The sequence below is a fragment of the Nelumbo nucifera genome, chromosome 7 (genome assembly GCF_055504915.1).
Source record: "Nelumbo nucifera cultivar China Antique chromosome 7, China Antique-T2T, whole genome shotgun sequence".
Taxonomy (NCBI): Eukaryota; Viridiplantae; Streptophyta; class Magnoliopsida; order Proteales; family Nelumbonaceae; genus Nelumbo; species Nelumbo nucifera.
The window spans coordinates 33,386,910-33,414,347 of NC_142655.1; the positions used below are offsets into that span (position 1 = coordinate 33,386,910).

Genomic DNA, 27,438 nt, shown 5'->3' on the forward strand with positions numbered 1-27,438 from the left:
GAATTCTTTGAAGTCGGGCAAACACCTCTTCAAGAGAGGGAAGAGCAAATCTACCTAGTACTTGTGCTCTAATCGTTTCATATATAGATTTCAATCTACTAAAAACCTTGTCACATCAAGATGTTCACGTTGTTGTTGCTGAATTTTAATATTTTAAGTCAAGGGATGATACACATTAATCTCATTCTGAAGGTTTCTCATACTAGCATAATACTCCTCTAGGCTCTTATTTTTCTACTACAGATTGAAGTATTCTGAAGGTTTCTTAGCATGGTCTCAAATCTCCTTGGTTGTATCGAAAACATAAAGTTCACACTAATCTTTGTCTCCATGCTATTCCACAACCAAGTCATAATCTATGCATCCTCTTGTTCCCACTCACTGTACTCCTGAGATTCAGTTGAGGGTTTTTCCTCCTTCACATGTTTTACCTTCTTCTTGGCTCTGAAAAGACTTCCATAGACTTGGCCCATTGCACATAATTCTCACCATTTAATTTGATGGATGTCATTTGTACATTTAGGTAATCGGGGGAGATCATAACACCTGATTTATTATCACTACACTCTCCAATTGTTGCCATTGGTTAAAAAAAGAGGGAAAACTTCAATCACCAATACCACCCTTCACTATTCAGCACTCACTACACCACACACCACACCACAAGTAATTAATTGTTGCTGAAACACTACCTCAGGTTTCAGCACTAAAAACTCATTGCTATTACACACATTCAGACAACAATATGAAAGGAAAAATCAGTCCCTAAACATACTTGCTAACCAACATTGCTAAGCAATTGAAATCCACTCTAAATAATGGGGGGGGGACACAATGCCACCAACCCTGTGTTTTAAAAACGCAAGGCACAAAAAAAGTGCAAGGGGGCAATTTGTGCTTGAGGTGCAAGGTGAGGTGTGCACCTTTTTGAAGCAAAGCGCACAATTACAAAAAAAAAAAAAAGCTAAAAAATGAAAGGGCTGCATTTGTACCAAGCCCTTCGAGGCAAGCCCCCCGGCCTAGCTGCCATAGTTTTCAAGGTCCCAAGGCGAGGGTAGGTGACAGGGGGGCACCTTGTTGCCTCGTCGCCTAGGAGATGGATTTTTTTAATTAAAAAAATACATATCCTAGGGTAGTTCCCTAGGTTCCATAATCATCTTTCCTTAATAACTATCCATAATAAACTTCCTGTTTAAGTCTAGAAAATCAACATATTTATGAAAAGAAAAAGAAGAAAGAAAATAAAAAAAAATGGGGACTGAATCCCTGTTTTTGTTATAGGAAAAGAAGAAAAGAAAAGGTGGAAGAAGAAGTATGGGGGAAGAAATGTGTTGATTAGACAAAATTTTACGTTTTTCCCTTACTTATCGGTTTAGATTCTGAAGTCTTTGAGGGTTCAATACAGAAGCTAGCGACGTTTCTGTTGATTAAACCCTGACAAATAAGAAAATAATAAAAAGAAATTAGTTTATAAATACAAAAATGAATATTTTTGTTTAATAATGTTTATTTTATAATGATAATCTCAAAAGAGTAACAATACAAAAGTATTTTATAAGACAGTATACAAAACTGCTTGGTGACTGGGCGAGCGAGCTTCTAAGGGCGCCTTGTCACCTAGGCATCGCCTTGACAACTATGCTAGCTGCTAGGTTAAAAAAAAAGCAAAACAGTGTAAAGTTTTAAAAAGGCGCATGCCTGGGCTGTGGCACAAGGCACATCAGGCACACGCCTAGGTGCACCTGGCATGTGCCTTTTGAAAGGGCTGCATCTAGGACCTAGGCAAGGCACATACCCTAAAATGTGCCTTGCTTGTGCGCCTAGGTGTGCCTTTTAAATCACTGCACCAACCGGTTATGAAGTCCTGTTCACACCTGTCCACAAACCAGCTCTCTTAGAGTCATCGAGTAGAGGGTTTCTAACATACCACCGAGACAAGCACCACAACAACTACTGGAGTTATGATTACCTCCTAAAAGGAACAGTCCCTTGTTGATCTTCAAACTAGTTGATGAGATATCACAAAAGTTCAGAACTGATATGGTGATGCAGAGAGGAAAAAAGGAAGAAGAAAGAGAGGAGGAGAAGAGGAAGAAAATAGAGAGCTTGGCTAGAGAAAAAGAACCACTCTCTCAGTCAGCTCTCCTTTTATTTATATGTCATGTGTCTTGAATACAAAAACTATTTTGTCCCTCATTGAGTATGGGATGCATAACTTAAACAAAGACAAAACTGACAGCTTATTTCTAATTACATAGCAAAAAGACCAAACTAGCCTTATGACTGTCAACTCTAACATGTATCATGACCTTATAGGTTGATGTTAATTTTAAAGGTGACTTATGAATAAATAGAATTTTTGAAGTGTAGATGGAATGGTTGTGATTTCGCAATTATATGGGGTCAGCTACATGAATCCTGTTTCACCATTCCATTCTGTATAGTGTCATATTCGTTATTAAATTCCCTTCTAGCTATGGGTGTTGTAATGCAGTGTTTGTAGAATGGAATTAATCCCTCCTCCCCAACCAAGAAGCAGACAAGACAAAAGCTGTGTTAAATTTTTAGTATGGGGAAGTGCAGTGCTTGTATAATGGGATTCATTGTCAGGTTCAATATAATATTGTTCTTTAAAATGTGTCTTTTTGGTCATGACCTTTAGGTTTTCATAATTGCTTGCAGTGTCTTTTCCTTTTCATGCTGTGGTTATGCTAGTGAAGGAATCCAGGCCATAATATGTCTTCTTGAATCTTTTTCAGGGATGTTTTTTGAAGGAGATTCTTTTGACTGGACTTATTGGATGATATAGGAGATAAGCCAGCTCTTATTACTCAATAAAGAAGATAAATACGTAAAAGAATTTTGTTTTCCTTTTCTAGGGTCTTTTCCCTGTTGTAATGGGTGATTAAGCGTGTGGGCCAACTCTTATGTTTATGTTGTTTATTTTACTGTTATGTTGGGCCTGAAGTTATTGAACTCAGATTAGCTGTTTTTTATTTGTTTAGCATATGTGCCCCTCCACTAATCAGGGGCATACTTGGTCCTTTCATGTATTATTGGCCTCTTAATATAAAGTTCGCTTTAGGGCCGGCTGAGAACACTTGAGCTGCTCATTCATTCTCTCTTCTATGCTGTTTTCTCTCCTCTTCCTTCTCTTCTACTCTTGCAGGTCAGCAAACATGGTATCAGAGCACTAATTGATCTAATTGCTGATTGTTTCAACCTTTTTCTCCTTTTATTTTCTCTTCTATCTTATTTTTATTTTTCTGGGTACCTGTGAAGAAGCCCTAGGCCTGAGTGTAGCACACAAAGAGGTCTGTATCTAGGGTTTCTTTTTGGGTGTAGGGACCAAAGAGGAGTTTTTCCAGCCTAGTGTATGCCCTACTAGAGCTTGTTCACACCCAGTAGCCATTCAACTACTATAGAGATCTGTTTAGAACATATCTAGGAGGACTGAGTGGACAGTCCTAGATTAGGCCTGGAGGATAGTTTCGGTTGCAGTAGAAAGGTTTCTCCAGTATCTGGAAGGTGCAGAGAGGCTGAAAGTGGTTCCATAACCGTACATCTGTTGTTGTAGTTGTCAAGAGATAAATTGTATTTGGGTTTTTGGAGGTTACAGGTGTATATTTGTAATGCTAATAAATTTTGGGGACTTGCATGTTTTTATGGGAGAAAGAGGGGCTTGTGTGAAATTCTTGTATAATTTGGTGTTTTGCTTATTTAAGCCATTACTTGTGTGGGATTAGGGTTGAGTGGGAGTGGATATTTTGTTGTGAGTCTATAGAGAGGTCAACCATGTATTTCTTGTTCTCATAGTTGATATTTTCCCTTTCTCCCCGTGGATGTAGGTTATTGAGCCAAACCACACTAAATCTTGGTGTTTTCACTATTTCCTCTTCTTATTTTCTTCTTGATTTGTTATTCTGTTTTTTGTTAGTTGACATGGTATCAGAGCAGGTTTAGTGTGGGAATTAGTTTGGTGAACAAAGGAAGACCGACAATCAAGTTACTGTTCACGGTTACTATTCACGCGAGGTTCATTTTATTTGGCTTTGATCTCAGACTTCATTCATTCTTATTCAGCATCAAGTTGGGTATATTTCACAACTATTTCAGACTACTATATTCCCTTTCTTGGATTGTTCTGTTCAAAACAAGAAATCTGGATTTTCTGGACTGGGATACCTATCAGGTCAGTTTTTCAAAGTTCTCTCAAACTATTGCTCTATTCACTTTGAGATATTAGATTTCGTGTCGCCTTATGCTGTTCTTGTAGCCCTAGAAATTTGGTGAGATCTGGAGTTGATTTGCTAGGGTTTTGATCCATTCCTTTGTTCAGTATGTCTGAGAACCTTGTCTTTTTTAGACTGTCAACTTTAAGTTGTTGATTGCTGAAGTTGTTTGTGGCTTGGTTTGATATTTGGACTGTTTTGGTGAATGATGGATCTATTATCATTGGTCAATATCTGGTTTGTTTACCTCATAAGTGTTTTGCATGGAAGATGTTTGACAAAATGTTTTAGCAATGATCCTTTATTATGTTCATCAATTTTGAGTTATTGTTGAAGAAATCCTTAGAGATTTGATCTCTTTCAGTGACATGGGATCTTGATTCACTTTATTTAGTAGGCTTTTCGATTGGCCAACTCCGATTCCTCAATTTGGTTTATGGAGTTCATAGTTGGTTTTCCACTAGCCAACTTTGTTTTGGTAATTTTGTTGGCATTTCTGATGATCTTGTTTTTTGACATGGTTGGTTCTTCAGTTTGGAGATTGTAATTGGCCTTATGATGCTTAATTTGATTCTTTGGCATGATATGTGTTGGCTTTCCATTGGCCAACTTCACTTTAGTGATTACTAGATCATGACTTGGCTCTACTAGCTTTCCAACACTTCATTCAGATTTCTGACATCCAACTTTGGTTTCTAAGAGGCCCCTTCAACATCTCAAGTTTCATGGTTGTTGCTTCAACAATACACCTTCTATCATGGAGGTTGCTTTATTGCAAACTCAAGCTGGTTTCTCCACCTTGAGTTTGAGGGAGGGTGTCAAGAGATATATTGTATTTGGGTTTTTGGAGGTTACAGATGTATATTTGTAATGCTGATAAATTTTGGGGACTTGTATGTATTTATGAGAGAAAGAGGGGCTTGTGTAAATTCTAGAATAATTTGGCCTTTTGCTTATTTAAGCCATTGGTTGTGTGGGATTAGGGTTGAGTGAGAGTAGATATTTTGTTGTGAGTCTATAAAGAGATCAGCCATGTATTTCTTGTTCTCATAGTGGATATTTTTCCCTCTCTTCCCATGGATGTAGGCTACTGAGCCAAACCACGTTAAATTGTGGTGTTTTCTCTATTTCCTCTTCTTATTTTCTTCTTGATTTGTTATTCTATTTTGTGTTAGTTGACAGTAGTGTCCAACAGGGTACCATTGCTAGTTCGGCCTCAGTTTTCAGTAGGGTATTAACCTATTTTTTGGTGACAGAAGTTGTAGTGTTATTGTTAGGGGGGAACCATGTCGACAATCTCTAGAGAAGTGTCTTCTAAGGACAACCGAACTGTTGGGAGAGCCTCAAACCTTGATAATCCTAACCTGTACAGCCTACAAATCACTAGTGTGTTGTTGGATGAGTACAATTTTATAGAACAGTCAGTTTTTGTCAAGTTGTTCATTACCTCATGGGATCTTTTGGGCTATATCAATGGAAATAAGGAAGAACCTAAGGAGGAAGATGCTGAATACTCAACTTGGTGTAGGGAAAATGTAATTGTTATGTCTTGGTTACTTGCTTCAATGACTCCGAGGGTTGCAACGATTGTTCAACACTTTCCCACACCCTTCATGATCTGGGAAAAAGTATCTAAGACCTATGGACAACAAAAGAACAATACAAGAATTTACAGATTTAACACAAGATATTGTTGCCTTAAAACAATGGGATATGTTTGTAGCAACTTACTTTGCTACTTTGGAGGGGTTGTGGGAGGAGTTGGACCATCATCTTGTGATTGACTAGGAAAATACAAAGGACAAGGAGAAGTACAAACAAATAGAGGAAGGTAGAGCTTTTAAGTTCTTAGCTAGCTTGGACCTAATATGAAGGTATAAGGTCTCAAATATTGGGATGGGATGAATTTCTAGATTCGCAACATGTTTATTATCTTGTACAAAATGAGGAAGTAAGAGGAAGGAGGTACAAGTGGATACCTATCTTGCTAAGCATTCAACTTTGTGGTTTCCTATAGACAAAAGTGGGGGGGGGGGGTTCTGACAAGAAGCATCTTAAGTGCACACATTATGGGGGTGAGAGACATACAAAAGAGACATGTTGAATTCTTTATCCTCATTTGAAACCAGATGCTTTAAGGAAAGATAAAAAGCCTCAGAAGAGTCAGATGGCGAGTGGAAATATAATCATGAGTAACAATGCAGAAAATCAGAAGAGCACCTCCTCCACAGTTACCCCTTTGATGGGCCAGACCACTAGTTCCGTCTCATCGGGATCTCTTCTAGACATTACAGCTTATGGGGTAGAAATCCTTAATTGAGCTATGGCTCGGTTGAGAAATAATCTCCTTGCATCCTCTTTCTTGCTAAATCAAGTACTTACATCTACCCACAATGTTACTAGTCCTTTATATTCCAACTCTTGGTGTAAGGGGATCGACTTATGTAGCATTGCGTGTTAACAACTATGACAAGACCAGTGTTTTAAAAGCGCAAGGCGAAAGACGAGGCACATGCCTTTTTGAGGCAAGGCGCGCACAATTAAAAAAAAAGCTAAAAATTAAAAAAAAATGCAAAATATTCAAAAAAAAATAAAAAAATTATAAAACATAATATTAATAAAAATATAAACATAAGTTTTAAAATAAATGTTTTAAAAAACCTATTATCTAAAATTAAAATACATAAATATAATATGTAAAGCATATTCAAATGACATATTACATTCCTAATTCTACGAGCCCATTCAAAAGGTGCACGACTGGACTAAGGCACAAGGTGTACCAGGCATGCACCTAGGACCTGAGCGAGGCACCTACCCTAAAATGTGCCTTGCCTGTGCGCCTAGGCGCGCCTTTTAAATCACTAGACAAGACCGGCCAAACCCAGGTCATTTTGGCCCATTTTACTAACTAAATATAAGTGTTGAATATTTCAACACTATAACAAAATTAATGCATGAATGTTCTAGAAACCAAGAAAGCGTTCTTGAATAAAGAAATAAGCATGAGAACATTCTAGCAATAAAATTAATAAACAAAGCACTTCTAGGAGGGGGGGAGGTTTGGAGCTGAGAAGGGAAATGGTTGTGGAGATTTGGGCAAGGGACAGAGAGGGAGGCTTTATGGAGGGTGGTGGTTGGAAAATATGGCGTGGTCAGATTTGGGTGGGAATCAAGGGAATCAAGAAGTTCTTATGGGGTGAGTGTTTGGAAAGGAACCATTAGATTCAATCAAGAGTTCAGAAGTCTAGTCAAGTTTAAAGTGGGGGATGGCTCTAGGGTGAGGGTTTAGGGAAGATGAGTGGCTTGGGATAGGGAAGCTAAGTGAGGTTTTCCCAAGATTATACAAGTTGACAAACCAACAAGTTTCAATAGACTAGTGTTATGAGTGGAGAGGGGAGCAACTGATCTGGAATCTGAAATTCATAAGGCCTTTTCTGGACCAAGAAGTGGAAGAGTGCATTATGCTTTTGGAAAAATTAGAAGGAACCAGAAATACTAGATCTACAAAAGATGGTTTATGGTGGAAAGAATGTAGGAGGTAGATTCACTGTTAAGTCATTCTACAAGGCACTAGTAAGAGAAGGAATGGGTTTAGACCAGATAAAAGGAGTGTGGGGTAACCTAGTCCCTCCAAGGGTAGAAGTCTAGGGGGTTGTTTCTGGCCAGCTGGTGTTATTTGTGTAATCAAGAGGAAGAAACAATCCTTCACTTGTTCTTCTCATGAAGTGTAGCAAGCTTCATTTGGAAGTTTTTCTCTTTATTTGGAATTAGTGTCTTCCAACCAATGCTTCGAACAGAGATCTTCTCGAAATGGCCAAATCTCAAAGGCAGCAAGAAAGCTAGGATTCTCTGGAGCTGTGTTCCTTTTGCAATTTCTTGGGCTAATTGGAAGGAGAGAAACAGAAGGGTTTTTGATAACAGGTAAAAAAGCATTGAATATCTGGTAGCTGCAGTGAGCAATCTGATTTCAGACTGGGTCCTTGAACTTCCAGATTTTGATCAAGTATCCAAAGCTGATTTGTTGGAAAGGTTTTGGAATACCCTTGATTTACAGCCTTGTAATGAAGAATCCTTTTCAATTCGTTTTCTAGTTTGTATTTGGTGTGTGAACTTGACAACCAATGGTGTTGAGATGTAATTCCTTTTTTTTTTCAATTTAATGAATTTTCTTCTTGATCCTTCAGAAAAAATAAAAAAATAAATGCAGATAAGCAAGGAAATAAACATGTGATTTAAATGACAAAAGGGTAAACATGGAAATGGCAATTAACAAGATGATTCTAGAAAAATCATTAATCACATGATTTAAATGTGTGAAAAGAAAATTCTAGAGTAAGAGGGTAAAATAGGAAAATGACAACTTAAGAAACTTTTGGAATGTGCACCCAAAAACTATAAATAGGTGCTTCCCATCCATTTTAACTGGCCTTGGAACCATCCTTGTCCCATCACCTTGATAATAGTCCATCCACTTCCTCTCTCTCCCATCTATATCAATCTTCTCCCATCTTCTTATGCATCCATCCTTCATTTTGTCCCACTTCTCACTGGAATTCCAGCTCTGGTGAACTACATCGGCGTAATCCCTCGTTGGAGGGTATGTAGGCAGCCCCTGGTGCGGCCACTTGCTTCTCTCTCATTTCTTCCCACTTCTGGTCTAGCCAATTCCTCAAACCTCAGGGTACAAACCACCTCACATTCGTGGCCTTACACTTGGATTATTGATGTTGGAGCTACTAACTATTTGACATACATGCCCTCCTTGTTTTCTTCTTATCACCTCATGTCCATCCAAGACAAAGTGAAAGTAGTTGATGGCTCTCTCTCCACCATTTTTGAAAAGGGGGAGGTAAACCTCAACAAAGATCTCTCCCTTAAGTCTATTCTTCGTGTGCCAAACTTTGCTTCATATTTGTTATTTGTTTCTAAGCTTACTAAGAATCTGAATTACAGTATAACCTTTTTTTCATACTCATTGTGTTTTTTAGGACAGATTAGTGAAGAGAACGATTGCAATATAACCTTTTTTTCCACATGAATTTATTTGCTTAAAAGTCGTGTTGAAGTACCACACAACCATGGTATTTTATAAAATGATTGAGACCCAGTTTAGGAAAAAGATTAAACGGTTTCATTTAGACAATACAGTTGAGTACTTCAAAAAATCTTTGAATGTGTTTATGGAGGATGTAGGTGTGTTGCATTAATCAACTTGTGCCAGTACTCCTCAACAAAATGGAGTTGTTGAACACAAGAAAAAACATTTATTGGAGACTACTCGAGCTCTACTATTTCAGCACCAGGTGTCCAAAGGTTATTGGTCTCAGGTAATTCTTATAGCCTCATACTTGATAAATCAGATGCCATTCAGGATGTGAGGTATGAAAACTCCCTATTCTGTCCTTTGTCCTAGTCAAAATGAGTTTTCTCTACCTCTTTAAAGTTTTTAGATGTGTCTTCTTCATTCATGTCAAGGATCCTAAAAGAACAAAGTTGGATCCAAGAGAAAGTATGTCACCAAGGATGTGGTATTCTTTGAGTCTCAATCATTTTTCAATCTCCTAAGAATCCTCTTTAGGGGGAAACTAGTAGGGTGGAAGAGGATTATTCATCTTCTCCTTCCTTTGTGTCTTTTCCCATTTGTAGTTCTAGTCTTTCACTTTCTTCCTTTGATCCTTCTAGTTCTAATTGTTTGGGTGAACTTGGTGTGACTCCTACTGATCCTACTACTACTACTACTACTACTGCTCTTGAAGCAGGAGGTGAGGCTGATGTTCGTGATAATAATTGTGATCGTAAGGAGGAGCTGAGAATCTTTTATAGGAAAAGGAAGAGGGATCCTCTGGCATATGACGACAACCAACCGAACTCCAATTAGTCTAATATAGTGGATCCATAATTCTTACTTTGATGCTCCTACACCTATTTTTGACATTGGATCTTCCAATTGCTCTATGTAAACCTGTTCGCTCTTGTGCCATTTGACATCTCATTGCTAAGTATTTGTCTCATTCCTATTTGTCTCCTAGTTATTTCTCTTTCGCTTTTGCTCTTTCTTTTGTCCATGTTCCCATTGGGTACTTAGAAGATCTAACTGATCATAAATGGAGAGAAGCAATGAATGAGGAAATGAGGGCTTTAGTGAAAGTTAAGACTTGGGAATTAGTGGATCTACGCGAGGGAAAGAGGAAGGCGGGGTGTAAGTGGGTGTTCACGGTAAAACACAAGGCAGATGGCATAATAGAAAGGTATAAGGCGACGCTAGTGGCAAAAGGGTTTACACAGAAGGAGACATTAGCATTGGTGGAAAAACTCAACTCTATTCGAGTTTTGCTATGCTTAGCAATAGATTTCTTATGGGAGTTGCACTAATTAGATGCAAAGAGTCCTTTTCTAAATGGAAATTTACATGAGGAAGTATATAAGAACCCTCCGGGCTATGATTTCCAAGGGAAGGCATGTAAACTAAAGAAAACCTTGTATGGATTGAAGCAATCACCTTAAGCCTAGTTTGAAAGGCTATGTGGGGTTATGAAGAGTGTGGACTATACTCAGAGTGGGGTTGACCAAGAGGATCATATGGTCATTACAGGGAATAGCCAAGAGGAGATAAGAAGATTAAAGTTTCTAGCTTCAGCGTTTGAGATCAAAGATCTAGGTAACCTAAGATACTTCCTTGGCATTGAAGTTACAAGATCAAAAGATATACAAAGGAATTATATACTAGATCTATTTGAAGAAATGGACATGATGGGAAGCTAACCAGCCAATACTCCTATGAAACAAAACCATGGACTATAGGATTCCATTGGTAAGGATTATATAGACAAGGAAAGATATAAAAGATTGGTGGGAAAATTGATCTACTTGTTTCTTACCTGGCCAGATATAGCTTATGCAGTTCATGTGGTGAGTCAGTTTATGCATGCTCCCAAGGTTCCTCACATGAGAGCAGTTGCAAGAATGCTTTGATACCTAATGATTTTTCTAGGAAAAGGATTCTTGTTCAAGAAACATGATAGACTTGAGATAGAGGCCTATACTGATGCAAACTGGGCAGGTTCCATTGGAGACAAAAAGTCTAAATTGGGTTACTATACTTGCGGGGAACTTGGTCACTTGGAGAAGTAATAAACACAATGTTGTTGCTAGATCAAGTACAAAGGCTGGATATAGACCTATAGAACATGGTGTAGCTGAACTACTGTGACTTCAGACTCTTCTTGGTAAGTTAGGAATGAAGGTAGAGTGTCCCCTCAAGTTGTATTGTGACAACAAGGCTGCAATTAACATTACAAACAATCCTATTCAGCATGACAAGACCAAGCATATTGAGGTTGATAGACATTTTGTGAGAAAGGACAATATCTAGTGAACTTTGTATTCCCTATACATCTTAAAAAATGCAGTTTACTGATGCAATAACCAAAAGGCTTATTTCAACAAAGTTCCATGGACTTCTTGGCAAGCTGGGCATGATGGACATCTATGCTCAGCTTGAGGGGGAGTGTTGTAATGGGTGATTGTGTTGGCCAACTCTTATGTTTGTGTTGTTTATTTTATTGTTATGTTGGACCTGAAGTTATTGGGCCAGATTGTCCTTTCATGTACTCTTTGCTGTTTCCTATTCTATGCTGTTTCCTCTCCTCTTTGCTCTTCTACTCTTGCAGGTCAGCATACATTCCTCATTTGGGATCCCTATCCTTGTACTTAGTATCCTCCAGTGAGAATTTGGATTATAAGGGTCACTGAACTGCTTCAGACGGAGATCAAGAGTTGGTCCATGGTATCTTTGTGCAAAAAGACGACCTGATTTCTTCTTCAACCTTGAAGACACTAATGTGGTGATTATATTGTCATCTGCATTCTTCTTTTCAAACTAAATATTTCTAAAAAAAAATTTCCCCCTTTTCACCTTGTATTTGCTTCTCTAATTGCAAATTTCTGTGACTTTTTTCAACTTGAAGTTGAGACTTGCTTATAAACTTTTTCGGGATCTCTAATGGTTGTAAGGAAAATACTACTACCCTTTCCTTATACTTTGTATCTTTTGTGGAGAATTTAGATAATAAGGGTCAGTGAACTGCTTCAGAAAGAGATGAGAGTTGCTCCATGGTGTCTTCAAGCAAAAAGATGATCTGATCTCTTCATCCTTGGAAGACACTGATGTGGTGATTATATTGTCATCTGCATATTTCTTCTCAAAATAACTGATAACAAAGTTTTCCCCTTTTCACATTTTATTTGCTTCTTTAATTGCAAGTTTCTCATGTCTTATTTTCAACTTGAGTTGGCAATATTACTTATAAACTTTCTGGGATCTTCCAATAGCTGAAAGGGAACTACCCTTTGTATCCTTTTCAATCTGTAATGGTAGTATTTTACTTAAATCTTTCGGCATATTTCATGAGCTTCCCTTTTGTTTCATCTAAAACTGCAAGTATGTCTTTCTCGGTGATATCTCATTAAGTCTCAACCACCTCCCCCTCACAAAGAAGGAAAAAATGGGAAAATAGAAAATCTGCTATATTCCTTTATTTTTATGGGCAGGAGGTTACAAATAATGATCGATGAAGTAGACGGTATTGTTAGAATGATATGTTAGAAGGCTTGAGTGTGTTCGGCTGATAAGAATTCCTATTAGCCCATTCTTATGTTAAACTTATCTTGTAACTGGGCCTTTGCTAATGGGCCTAATCTTGTTTATGTCTTAAGTCTTCTGGGTGTCCCATCACTAATCAGTGGTATCCCAGTAAATTCTTGTACTTTGTACTTCACTTATATATAAATAAAGGCATGGTCGACTGTAAGTACAGTTCGACATTTTCAGCATCTCTTCTTCTTCTCCTCTTTTTTTCTACTTCGACTATAGTGGTTCAGCTTTCATGGTATCAGAGCATTGAGCACCTTCTTGGTTATTGCCGACGCCATCTCCTCTTTCTTGCTGTATTTCACTTTTTTTTATCTGGGTTGCTGTTGTGAAACCCTAGGGCTGCAGGAGAACAACACAAGGTTCGACCTAGGATTTCCCTTGGTTGTAGGGCGCAAGGGAGGTAAGACCCTGAAGTTGGAGTCCTACTAGTTTCTAGTAGTTAGCAGTTATTTGGCTGCTAAGAAGAGGACATACCTAGTTGAGGACTGATTTCATTCGTCCTAGTGTTGTCTGTAAGGAGGGGAACTCCCTTTACAGTTGCAGTACTCGAAGTTCATGTGGAGTCTGCATAGCACAGGTCGATAATTAAGTCACTAAAAACAATTGTTAATGTTTATATCTATTTTTATTTGTCAAAAATGATTAGGAGTTTAATTGATTTTCTAAGGCTTTATTCAATTGTCTAAGATTGAAAATATTGCAACTTATCAGTGTGTATTGTGTGATACCGTTATTTCAAATGGATGATCTGTAAAACACTGGAAAATGGGGTCTCAAACTTTTCTTAGACTTACGGTGTATGTGAATATTCTTCGCCACTCCCCCAACGGCGGTGGGTCTCAAAACTTTTTCGTCGATACTTCGGTGTACCGTCTACGTATTGCAAGCAAGGTTCAAACAATCGATTCTTTTTGAATGGGAAAAAAAACACGTATCTGGAGTTTTATCCAAGTGAATATTATTGTGGCTGGAATGAATCCTAACCGTGGATTGATGCCAAATCCACGGGCAGGATACAGTTTGGGGGGGCTACTAATAAGTGATGCCACTTATTAGTAGCCAATCATAATTGCCGTAAGTGATGAAACATCACCCGTCAACATTTACTATGGTTGAAATCAACCAATTCTTGATATTTAGATGGGTTCAAAGACCGATGCTATACATTGAACCTTGATTACAAGTATCGACTACCATTCGTACTACAGTATATGCTACAGCGGCAAAACAAAAATGATATACTACTTAAAGAAGGCTTCAAATCTGAAACTTGGTGGGAAATTTCTACATGACAAAAAATATTTGGGTATGAAAGATGGGCCAATAAAATGATCAGAATGCATGGATCTCATATTTGATTGAAAATATACTCCTTGTTTTTACCAGTACAAAAAAAGAAAAAAATAATAACTAATTTTGTGAGATCTTATGATATGGAATCTCTGGATGATCTATTATATCCATAGATCCAGAGTTTTTGTTTATGCTTAGATCCATAGATCAACTGAGGAGAAAGGGAATGAGAGGAAATTAGGGTTTTAGAGACTCAGGGGGGAATGCTAGGGAGGATGGGCAAGAGATGTATTAAAAGTCCAAAAGATCATGTTGCAGCCAGTAACTGAGTTTTTGTTTATGCTCTGCGGTGGGTAACTATGGTCAACCAATGACTCTCTCTACTTGCAATGCCTCTATAGTGATAAATGATCCTATCCTCTTACATTATCCCCTTTTTCAATCACTAGTGTACCAATTATTGAGAAAAAAATGGGTTTGTCACTCTTGCCATGGCTATGAGATACTAGCCCCAAAATTTTCAAACAATTGTTTAAACAAAATTAGCCTTAAAATTCTAAGGAACTTTCAAATAAAATTATTTCCCGAGGGGAGTTTTCTGAGGGTAGAGGTCAAAGTGGTTTGTGGAGTGTTTTTTCCAAGGAAAAGTGAGATAGCCTCCAGAGAGGATTCTGGAAGGGATAGTGAAATTGGTCCTCCAAGGAGCATCCCACAAAGACAGTTGTCGAGGAAGAGTTAGCATTGTTCATTGAGGCTATGTTTGGTTTGAAGGAAAAGGTAGGGAAAGGAAAGGAAAGATAGGGAAACCTTTACAAACCTTGTATGAATTTCCCTACCTTTTCCTTCAAACCAAGCATAGCCCGAAGGGTAGCCTTTAGGGATGTATGAGAAGTTTATAGCAGAAATTTGAAATGATGTGATATAGTGGGTATGTGAACCGTCAATCAAGACTTAATGGGCAAGCAAATGCCTTTCTGACATGTGTATCACATTATTTGATTCTTTGACCTTTATCTTTATCTATAGGGTAAAATATAAAAACCTCCCTTGAGGTTTCTGACAATCATTTTAACAAAAGCCTCTCCTGAAGTTTCATTTTAACAAAAACCTCCCCTGTAGTTTTGAAAAATCCTGTAGTTACCTCTCTTCCATCATTGCCTCAGTCCATTATCAAGAAAAAACAACATTATTGTCTCCATAATAGACTTTGAAGTTACAAATTTCCCTTACTACTTATTAGGAAATCTTTCAATATAATCAAAATGCTAGATTTGCCCTTTTAGACTTCATTCAACCATAATGAGTTTACAAAATTAAATTACTTTACTCTTTAATTTGACCTAGGGTATTTTTCAAATAAAAATTAAGTTTTTAGAGTATTTTAGTAAATCTCCATCTAAATTGATAAACATAAGGGTAAAATGGGTATTTTCAAAAAATTAATGCTTAAGGCCAACATTTTCTAGTTGGGACAATGATAGAAGGGAGGTAATTGCAGAATTTTTCAAAAAGGGCCTAGGTGGCAGAGGAGATCCATGTCCCCCCCTATGACTTCAAAATTCCCTCAAAATCCATTTAAATTCCACTTATATTTTGACCCCCCCTTATCCATATTTCTTAGCTTTTGGCCCCCCTATCCATGTTTTCTAGGTTTTGGCTCCCCTTAACAAAAAATTCTAGCTCTACCCTTGTATATATAGTCTCCTTTTTTATTCTTATATGCTTTTGAGTTTAATCACAAGACTACTTAAGAATGGTCCTTTGGATTTTTTCATAGTAGAAGATGTAGTAACTTATGAACCTTACAAAGCAAGATAACAAAATGGTCTTTCACTGATAAAGTTAAAGAATTACAGACACACTTAACTTGATACATACATCTACGGTTCTTTGAATGTTAGGACATAATGTACATAGTTACTTTATAACACTAGTAATTAAGCACATGCGTTGCACGTGAGAACTTTTTCTTCATATTAATTATTTGAATTTGAGATATATCATAGTTAAGATAGAAATTGAAAATTAAAAAAGTAACAATATAATTAAAAATAAACTTAAATATTTATTATTCAATTATGACATCATGCATTTTTTTTTTTGAAAAGTTGGATTATTGACCCACCATCTAGATAAAAATAGCGTTGCCTTTGGATTAGTTTTAACTTAGGGAAAATTATTGTCAGAGACGGTTGTACATTTAAAGTTTGGTTACAAGTTGGTCCATAAACCTACAAAATTCAAACAAACGGCTTTACATTTCAATTTATAAAAACCTCCACCATGTCACCGGAGAGTAATGTGGCTATTGCCAACATGGAACTCTTAATCCATATTGGACACAATAAAAAGCTTATATTGAAATTGCCCTTTAATGTTGGGTGATTGGAAAATAAAAAAAGGGTTTTTAGTTTCTCTCTCTCTCTCTCTCTCTCTCAATCTCCCTCACACTCTTTCACTCATAGTCATCTTTATCTACTCAACGACTATGTGATTTGAAAATAAATAAAAATGGTTTTTGGTTTCTGTATTTACGTTATCTATATCAATTTATCTCATTCTCTTTCTCTACCTATCGTTCTCCCTTAATCTCTTTCATTCTCTTTCTCGGTCGATTTCTCCTTCTCCCTTAATTTTTATCGTTCTCCCTCAGTTTATCTCCCTCTCCCTCTCTCATTTTTTTTTTATTTTCTTATTTTCTTACACACTTATATGGTATTAATCAGATCGTATAAAAAAAAAAACACGAGACCAACTTGGTATGGTTCAAAATTTATTACACCATTTTGATAAAATTCACAAGAAACTCTTGGCTATGAAATTTACACTAATTGGAGAGCGATAGAGATTGAGGGAGAAGGAGATTTTGATCGAGAGAGAGAGAGAGAGGGAGAGAGAGAGAGAGAGAGAGGGAGAAGAAGGAGAAGAAAAAGAAGAAGAAGAAGAAGAAGAAGAAGAAGAAGAAGAAGAAGAAGAAGAAGGAGAAAAGGTCATAGTTGAACTAGAGAGAAAAATTCAAATCCCTCTAGTTGGCCCTTCTTTTATTTATACTCTTCTAAGATATACACGAATTACCATTGTTCCCTTACTTAAGTGAGAGTCACATTAGCTGAACAATACATATATAACTAAACATAAAAGGACTATACTATCCTTGTACAACCGACTCTAACACTCCCCCTCAAGCTGGTGAGTATATGTCATATAGTCCCAACTTGCTACATATATAGTCCACTCTTCCCCGATTCAACCCTTTGGTAAACACATCTGCCCATTGATTTCCTGTGTTCACATATGTTGTACTTATCACTCCACTAAGCAGCTTCTCATGTACAAAGTGGCAATCCACTTCTATATGCTTAGTCCTTTCATGAAACATTGGATTAGAGTATAGCTTCATAGGAGTGTCAATCGAGTATCCCATCTCCTCTAGGAGATGCTTCAACCACACTAGCTCGCATGTTGTGTGTGTCATAGCCCTATATTCAGCCTCTGCACTGCTTCTTGCTACCACTGTCTACTTCTTACTCTTCCACGTCACTAAGTTCCCACCAAGAAAAGTGCAATACCTTGTAGTGGACCTTCTGTTAGATATAGACCCGACTCAATCAGCATCCCTGTATCCCTCTATCTCAAGACTTCCTCCACTCTTATATAATAAACCACGACTTGGGGCACCCTTTAAATACCTCACAATCTTTAGGACTACCTCCCAGTGTGGGATTCAAGGGTTCGACATAAACTGATTTACTACACTGATTGCAAATGAGATATCAGGTCGAGTGTTTGTTAGGTAATTAAGCTTACCCACCAACCTTCTATACCTTCCTGGATCCTTGAACTCCTCACCTGTATCACTACCCAATTTAGCATTCAGTCCCATAAGTGTTTCAGCTGGTCTGGCACCCAACAACCCTGTTTCTTCTAGCAGATCAAGAACATATTTCCTCTGGCACAGATTAATACCATTCTTGGACCTCGCAACCTCTAACCCTAGGGAGTATCTTAATTTGCCAAAATCCTTTGTCTGTAAGTGATCTTGCAAGTAAGTCTTCAACCTGTCAATCCCTGGTCTATCACTGCCTGTGATAACAATGTCATCTACATATACCACCAAGAGAATCTTCCCAATATTTGATTCATAGCTGAATACAGAATGATCAACCTAACACTGTTTCATTCCAAACCTTCACTACTTCACTAAATCTCCCAAACCATGCACGAAGAGATTGTTTAAGTCCATAATAGCCTTCTTAAGTCTACATACCTTCTCACCCTCTCCCTGAGCAACAAACCTTGGTGGTTGCTCCATGTACACCTCCTCGAGAAGATCACCATGTAAAAAATCATTCTTGATGTCAAGTTGAAACAAGGGCCAATCAAACATAGCAGCATGAGAAATCAGAAAACAAACTGACCCAATTTTGGCAACCGGAGAGAAGGTGTCTGTGTAATCAATACCATACTACTATGAATAACCTTTGGCAACTAACCAAGCTTTCAACTGTTCAACACTCTCATCAGGTAAGTATTTAACCGTGTACACCCACTTACAGCCGACAACATGCTTACCAAGCGGAAGAGTGGTGAGGTCCCATGTATGAGTACGAGTCAGGCCCAAGAGTTCTTCTTCCATTGCTTGGTGCCACCCTAGAGAAGTGAGGGCTTCCTGGACATCTTTGGAAATAGAGATAAAGGATAACATAGAAACAAACTGTTGATGGGAAGTTGAAAGGTGAGATACAGAAACATAATTGGAAATGGGGTGGCGAGTGCAACTATGTTTACCTTTCCAAAAAACAATAGGAAGATCAAGGTCAGAACTTGGGGTTGGGGCTGGGGTGGGAACAACTGTTAGATCTGTCGACGGTGATGAAGCCGAGGGAGGAGCTGGTGCTTGACGATGTGTATACACTTGTAGGTGGTCCTCTCTCAGGTAGCTGCACTGGAGGCAAAGATTGGGTCACAACTGGAATAAGAGGAACAGGATCCTCAACAAGAACTAGAAGAGGGGGTGATGGCAATGAAGGAGAAGAAGTATCCGACCCGGAAAAGAAAGGAACAGACTCAAAAAATGTAACATCAAAACACACAAAGAACGCCGAGAACGAGGATTATAACACATATACCCTTTTTGAGTCATGGAATAGCCAAGAAAGTCACACTTGGATCTAGCATCTAACTTGTCCATTCCATGCCCAAGATTATGAACGAAACACACATATCCAAAAACTCTGGGAGTAAGGGGAAAATGAGACAACGTGGGAAACAGAACAAAGAAAGGAGACTGACCTTCAAGGATAGACATGGGCATGCAGTTAATAAGAAAGCAGGATGTAAGTATAGCATCACCCCAAAAGGGTTTAGAGACATTCATCTAATGTAAGAGGGACAGAGTAGTTTCCAAAAGGTAACGATTTTTTCTTTCAGCCACCACCATCAAGATAATACAGTCCACTAGCTTCATGCCCTCCACCAATCTTGCTCCGCATCTTGAGATTTTAAAACACACAAGAGGAAGGGTAAAAAGTTATTGAGCAAATAAGAGACTTAATCAATTTACTAACAAACATCAGGTTAAAGGGAAACTTGGGAACATATAAAACTAAGGAGAGGGATAATGAGTTTGTGTCAACATTACCAACACCACGTATGGCTGATGTAGAGCCATTGGCAAGAGTAACAGATTGGGAAGTGGAGGACATAGAAATGGATGAAAACACACCTGGGTTCTAATCATATGATCGAAAGATCTAGAATATATAATCCATCGGGAAGGTGTGGATGCCAGACAAGTCATACCTGTGCATGCAAGTGTAGTCGTGTTCTGTTGAGATGTACCCTGAATAAACCGCTCATACTCATCCCATAAAACACTCACCATCTCCTTTCTGGAAGCATCTGTAGATGTAGTGGGGATCTGATCAGTAACTTGAGATTCTTGTCTTGAGCTACCACCATTTATAGATGCATGATTTGCCCAGGTTGAAGGTGGGCCATGTAGATCATAACAGAAGTTGATAGTATGTCCCTCCATACCACAATGAGTACACCTTCTTTGAATATTACCACGTACCCTACCACGGGCTCCCCTGAGTCTCATCTTCCAACACAACCACCACCACGACCATACATGGGTCCACCACCACTACCACGACCATGCTGACCTCCTCTACAACCATGACCTCTCCCTCTCGTAACTGCAAATGCAGACCTATTTGACATAGTAGAAGTCTTTGTAGGTCCAACTGAAATCCTCCAAAGACGAGCAAATACTTCCTCAAGAGAGGGAAGAGCAGATCCGCCTAGTATATGTGCCCTTACGGGTTCATACTCAAACTTTAGCCCTACTAAAAATCTGGTCACATCCAACTGCTCTCTCTGTTGTTGCTGAATTTTGACATCATGTGTAAGAGGACGATAAACATTCAACTCATTTCGTAAATTTTTCATACTGGCATAATAGTCCTCAAGACTCAGATTTCCTTGTTGCATATTGAAGTCCTCTTGGTACAATTGGTAAACCCTAGTAGTGTTATCTTGTCTAGAATATAGTTTCCTTGCATGATCCCGGACTTCCTTGGTTGTATCTAAAAACATGAAGTTTACACTAATTTTGGACTCCATGTTGTTCTATAGCCAAATCATAATTTGAGCATCCTTTTTTTCCCATTTATCATATCCCTGAAAATCAATTGGGGGTTTATCTTCCCTCACATGTTTCACTTTCTTTTTGGCTTTTAGGAAAACTTCAATAGACTTAGCCCAAGGGACATAATTCTCACCATTCAACTGTCTCCCATGACTGCACAAGAAAACAATGGGAAGCTATACCACTAAATTGTTACTCTACTGCCCTAATAAATCACCACACTCCACACGAATGACTGAACACCAGGGTTCCTAGTACCAGGTTTCAGCAACAACACTCACAACTATTCACCACTATTTCAGCAATAATATTCACAACTGTTCACCACTTTTAGCAACAACACTATTGTTGCCGTCTATTGTCAGCTCTAGAAACCGTCACAACACACCTCACAAATAGGATATTCAGTTCTGCAACATATAAAAAAAACTTGCTACATACCAAAACTTAGTTCGAAGATCATGTACCTGTCGAGTAGAAGGTACCAAGTCTACACTGTCACTATCACAAAACCAGCCCTCTTCGAGTTGCCGAGTAGAGGGTTTTCTACCAACCACACAAAGCCACAACGACTGCACTCATTGGAGGCATGGAAACCCCTAGAAGGAGAAAACGACCAGTCCTTTTCTTTCTTTATGGAAAACTCTCTAGGTATCAATGAGAATTCTGCAAAACCTTAAAAATGAGACGACTGATCTGAACCGATTATCATGGCTCTAGTACCATGATAAAACTCAGACTAGATGTTCATATAAGTTCAAATCAGAAGAAAGAGGAGAAGAACAGAGAGAAGAAGGAGAAAAGGTTACAGCCGAACTAGAGAGAAAAATTCAAATCCCTCTAGTCGGCCTTTCTTTTATTTATACTCTTCTAAGATATACAAGAATTACCATTGTGCCCTCACTTAAGTCAGCCACATCAGTTGAACAATACATATATAACTAAACATAAAAGGACTATACTACCCTTGTGCAGTCGACTCTAAAAAGAAAGATTGAGGGAGAACAATAGAGAGAGAGAGGTTTTGATTTGGCTACCCCGCTCCCTCTATCTCTCCCACTCTACTGAAGCAGAGGGAGTGGGAGATATAAAGGGAGCGGGAGATCGAGAGATGATTGTGAGAGTGAGAAAGAAGGGAGGGAGATCAAGAGACACAAGGAGTGGGAGAGAAACTGAAAACCTATTTTCGATATAGGTTTTCTACTATGTCAAACATGAAATAAGAGTCCCATGTTGGCAACAAGTCTATAGTATCATTTTACTCAAACCACTAACCCACCATCTAAAAATAAAAGTTGTTTGATTTCTAGTTTGACATTAAATTTTGTATTACATTTCCATCATTGATAAAATTATTTTTGTATAAAACTTAGTTTTGTTCAATATAATGAATGTATAATATTAGAGAAGTACCCAATATTTTATTTTTTATAAACATATAACATTAAATATGTGCCCAAAATTTTCTCTTATCTTTTTTTTTTATTTTTATGATTCTTTGTATTTTCTATTATTAAAAATTTTATTATTTGACTATGACATCATTTAATTTCTAGGTAGATTTTGAAATTAGCTTTCTATTTGTATCATTAATAAAAATACTTCTTACATTTCATAGTTATTTATTTTAATTTTTTATTATTTAATTATGACATTATTTATTTATCCATTTAACCCCAAATGGTCAAATTGCTTGCTTGCCCACCACGGGGAGGGAAGAAAATGGTTTTGTTTTCAAATTACTTTTCAAAATATTTATTTTTATACTATTAAAATTAATACTGTGGATTTAATTACAAGAATTTAATGATGAGAAAAATATATTTTAAATATAGGATTTAATGAGAGAGAATAGGAAAATATTTTTATTTTTAATTGGTTTTAAATTTTACATTCCATTTTCATCATTAATAAAAACATTTTTAACATACTTATTATTGTCTAATATGTATATTAAAAATATTTCCATTTTTTTATTTTATCTATTTTTTAATTTTATTATTTAACAATGGCAACATGGATTAACCCATTTGACCCAAAATGGTTTAATTTCTTACTACCACTTAGATGAAAACACTATTTTTTCTAGGTAGATTTTAAAGGTATAAGTTTTTATGCTATTGAAACTATTAATTTATTAAGTATGGATTTAAGTAATAGAACTTAATGATGAGAAGAAATAAAGATGACTTAATATATGATTTAATGAACATGAATGTAAGTTAATAACTTAAATGTTGGATTTAATGAGAGAGGATTGAATGCATTGAATATCTTTATATTACCTCTTTTCAACTCATTTAATATCAAGAACCAATTGCCCTACTTGCCCTCATTTTTTATCATTAAATTTAAATATAGAAAGGTAAATATTGTCCTTAGAAAATTCCAGAAATATTCTTGAGGCCATTCATACTTTTTAAAGTAGTATAGGTTGATGGATGATTATTCTCGGTGTGGGCACTTGTATCTAATGAGATACAAGTCTGATTCATTTAAAATGTTCAAAGAATTTAGGCATGAAGTCAATAAACAGTTAAGGAGACAAATTAAAACACTTCAATCAGATTGAGGTAGAGAATCTCTCTCTAACAAATTTAAGGACTACTTTAGGGATAATAGAATCATTTCACAATTGTCTCCTTCTACTACACCACATCTGAAAGGTACATTAGAGAGAAAAAACCAAACTTTATTAGATATGGACCACTCCTCATTCATTCAGAGTTGTTCGTCCCTTTTGGGGACATATACTAGAAATTACTATATAAGTGTTGAACTGGGTTCCAACCAAGTTATTTCCTAAGACTTTATACGAGCTATGAACTGGCAAGAAACCAAGTGTTAGTCACTTAAATATATGAGACTGTTCAGCACACGGCAAAAAGATAAGTATATTGGCAAGAAACCAAGTGTATGGCACTTAAATATATGGGGTTGTTCAACACACATCAAAAAGTGTTGTCAAGTTGGAATCTAAGACCAATTGTTCATATATGGGGTTGCTCAACACACATAAAAAAGACAAGTATTGACAAGTTGGAATTTAGAACCAATTGTTCATATATGGGGTTGCTCAACACACATAAAAAAGACAAGTATTGACAAGTTGGAATTTAGAAACAATTGTTGCTTATTTGTAGGTTACCCTAATGACTCTATTGGGTATATTTTCTATGACTTAAGTGAACAAAATGTCTATTAATCAAAATGTCTCTTTCTTAGAAGAGGATTACATCTTGAATAATCATCATCAAGAAGTTGTTCTTGATGAGGAGAAATTTGATATAGTAGGAAATGTCCCACAAGATCTAGATACAAATACTCAACCTAGAAAATCTATTCGCGTCTAGACTTATTCAATATGGTTACGATTAACAGACCTTTTTTATGAAAACCGAGGATAGTGAGAAAGATCCCTTAACTTATACAAAAGTTATATTGGACATGCTCCTTGAAGTGGGTAGATACCATAAAAGTTGATGTGGACTCAATGAAAACTAGCAAAGCATGGACTCTTGTAGAACCACCCCTTAGGCTCAATTTGGAAGGAGTACAAATACAAATATGTACAATACAAATACATACAAAATAATACAAAATACAAGGTTTTGCACTCTACATATTTTTATTTGTACTCCTTCAGCCTTAAGGTAAAAGAAATTGGTTTCAAATGGATCTTCAAGAAGAAAAAGAATCCTAAGGGAAAAATTGATACCTATACAACTTGGCTTGTGGTGAAGGGTTTCATTTAGAAAGAGAAAATTGATTATAAAGAAACCTTATTGCTTGTGGCCATGCTAAAGTCTGAATACTATTGGTGATAGCCATACATTATAATTATCTGGTAAATAGATGTTAAGACTACGTTCTTAAAAAGACATTTTAAAGAAAATATTTTTGTGTAACAGCTTAAAGGCTTTGTTTCTAAGGGTTATGAACACATGGTGTGCAAGTTTAATAGGTCAATGGGCTAAAGCAAGCTTTTAGAAGTTGGAACATCTAGTTTGATTCAACTTTCAAATAGTTTGACTTTGAGTAAAATGCAAATGAACTCTATGTAAAAAGATAGTGGGAGAAAAGATTATATTTCTAGTACTTAACGTAGATGATGTCCTACTCATTAGGAATGGTATAAAAATGTTGTCATCAATGAAGATTTGGCTTTCATAATAGTTGTCTATGAAAGATCTTAGAGAGGCTTTCTACATCTTGGAACTTCAAGTTTGAAGAGATAAATCAAAATAGTTGATAGGGTTATATATAATAGTCTACTTACATTGATAAGACCATTAAGAGGTTCAACATGCATGATTCCAAAAAAGGATTTGTCCTTTTCATTCAAGAGCTATGAGTTGTACCTTCCAACACATTACTTATTCGAGAGCTCACTTAAAGTCTTAGTACATAGAAAGGAAGTATTATATTTCTACATGAGATAGTTGGGAGATGAGACATCTAGGTTCAGAAGGTAGCATTAGTAAAGAATGTAGTGGACCCATTAATTAAGCCACTAACACAAAAAGTGTTTAAGGGACATGTGGATATTATGGGACTATGACTTATACCTAATTGGACTTGAGTGCAAATGGAAGCTATTAGACAATGTATGACCTCAGCTCCAATCAAATTGATGTATTCTAACATTTATTAGTGAATAAAATTAAATCGTTATTATTTCATATGTATTTTGGCATGTTTTTTTTTGTGTATCACCTCTTAAACTAGACATCTATGAGACTTATGTTAATTTAGAATATTCTTAACCACTAGATAAACTTGACAAGTTTATCCTACCAAGGCTAATACTATTATATTGCCGAATTGGTGTAGTTTGTCTTAACTACTAAGGTTGGACCTAAGGTACAACTAGTGTGTGTTAATTGAACATTAAATGGATACCACTTTCAATTATGTCTTGGACCTACTGAAAAGTTGCATCGTTGGATGGGTTAGAGTCCAGAATATGGATGGCTAAACCAAGTTTAATGGATGGCCAAATTTCAAAATTTTTTTAACCCAACCCAGGAACCGATTTCTCAAAGATTTTGAAATCTAAAATTTCTATATCAATCTTGCACTGAACCGGACTAGATTTGAAACCAAAATTAAAACTAATTATACCTGATACAGAGTCCACAAATTGTATCTCCTAGAGTGGTAGTTCATACCCAAAATGACTCCCAAAAATCGGTCTCCAACTGAAGATGGCACATTGAAAGAGAAGTCGATTCAACAACATTGTTTTCTACAAAACTATTATCCAATTGCCTTGGATCGACTGGGATTTGTGAGTCTGATTTCCCCAACAATTTTCTTGTAGAACACAGTGGGAAAACTGATAAAAAACAATTCTTTCAATGGCTGGGTAGTGATAAGGTTATTGGGAGAGAAGAGAGAAGAGGAGAGAGCAAGAGAGTGAAGAGAACAAGTTCTATTTGCCTTCTCCCTCTTAATCTCCTTTTGTGAAGCACTCTCTTAATTAGATGATCAAAATCTAATTTGGATCTATACTCTTTTAAGAGAAGCATTATCCCCGTAAGATGATAGGTGCTTTGTACCCAAAACCATGCCTAGTTTCGACCCAAATCAAGTTGTCATGTACTTAACTAATCTCATTAGTAATGGGCCTTTGACCCATTTTCTTTAATGGCTCATGTCCGTAAGTGTTGCATGGCCACTTGGGCCTGATATTGTATGGCGTGGGACCCCACAATGGTCTCGTATAGGTCTTACTTAGAATTGCAATCATAGTTACATTTGCAATTCCAGATGCATCTAGGAACTGCAATTCCCCATAGATTTTTGTTTTATGTTTAGTTTCATAGCAATTCCTCATAACTTGGTTTCGCAAAAACAAGGGAGAGAAGGGAAGAAAAACGGGGAAGATCAAGAAAAAAAGTGTGTGTGTGTGAGAGAGAGAGAGAGAGAGAGAGATTTCCTTAGGCCCTTTTTAAGCCCTCATGGCATACTATGACCAATTCGAGATTAGGTAACTGTAAGGTTGTGAAACCAAATATGAAAGAGAGATCACAATCTGATCTCTGGGCCTCAGAGGATGGCTAAGGATGCCCATTGCATGGTTCTGGTTTTTCGGGTTTGCTCAGGTGCCCATTTCAAAGTAGTTCATGCAATTAGTGAGTGTCCTGTCCAAACCAAGTTAGAGGGATTGATTAAATTCATTCAGATTAATAAACAAATGAAAAATCACATAGAAGCAGAGATTTCAACAATAAATAATAGATAAAGTAAGAATTGAGAAACCTTGATGGATCCTTAAATCATGTTTTAATGTGTGTGTGTGTGAAGAGAGAGAGAGGGAGACCTCGTGAACAGCCACAATCTCTTATAAAACTTGAAGAACAACGATGGATGTTAAAGTCTATTTATCCGTCTCTTCAAAGGCATTAAGGGCAAACTGAGATTTTCAAAGCACCATATGCTAACAAATGTGGATGGAGAGTTAATGGATGGGAGGTTTTTGTCCACTTATATCCAAGGGGGGTAGGGGATGTTTCAGTATTTAGGTGAAATCTCAGGGAGGTTTAAGTCTTTTACCCTAAAAAGAAAGGTGTGTTCATGACGTCTAAGTGTAAAGTGTAGTT

The 27,438-nt window shown here is 37.0% G+C and overlaps 1 protein-coding gene across 5 annotated transcripts in view; it reads left to right on the top strand.

The window, feature by feature from the left end:
* LOC104598294 (CMP-sialic acid transporter 4-like) overlaps positions 1-12,625 on the top strand; it is a 91,602-nt gene extending 78,977 nt beyond the window's left edge. For 2 of the 5 annotated variants that reach the window (XM_010260292.3, XM_088891017.1), the window contains one exon: positions 2,760-3,117. The gene's annotated coding sequence lies outside the window, so the exon portion shown is untranslated. Of the gene's footprint in view, positions 1-2,759; positions 3,118-11,905 lie in introns of those variants that run through there. The other 3 variants (XR_735344.3, XM_019197948.2, XM_010260293.3) reach the window with 3 other exon arrangements.
* Positions 12,626-27,438: the final 14,813 nt, after the last annotated feature.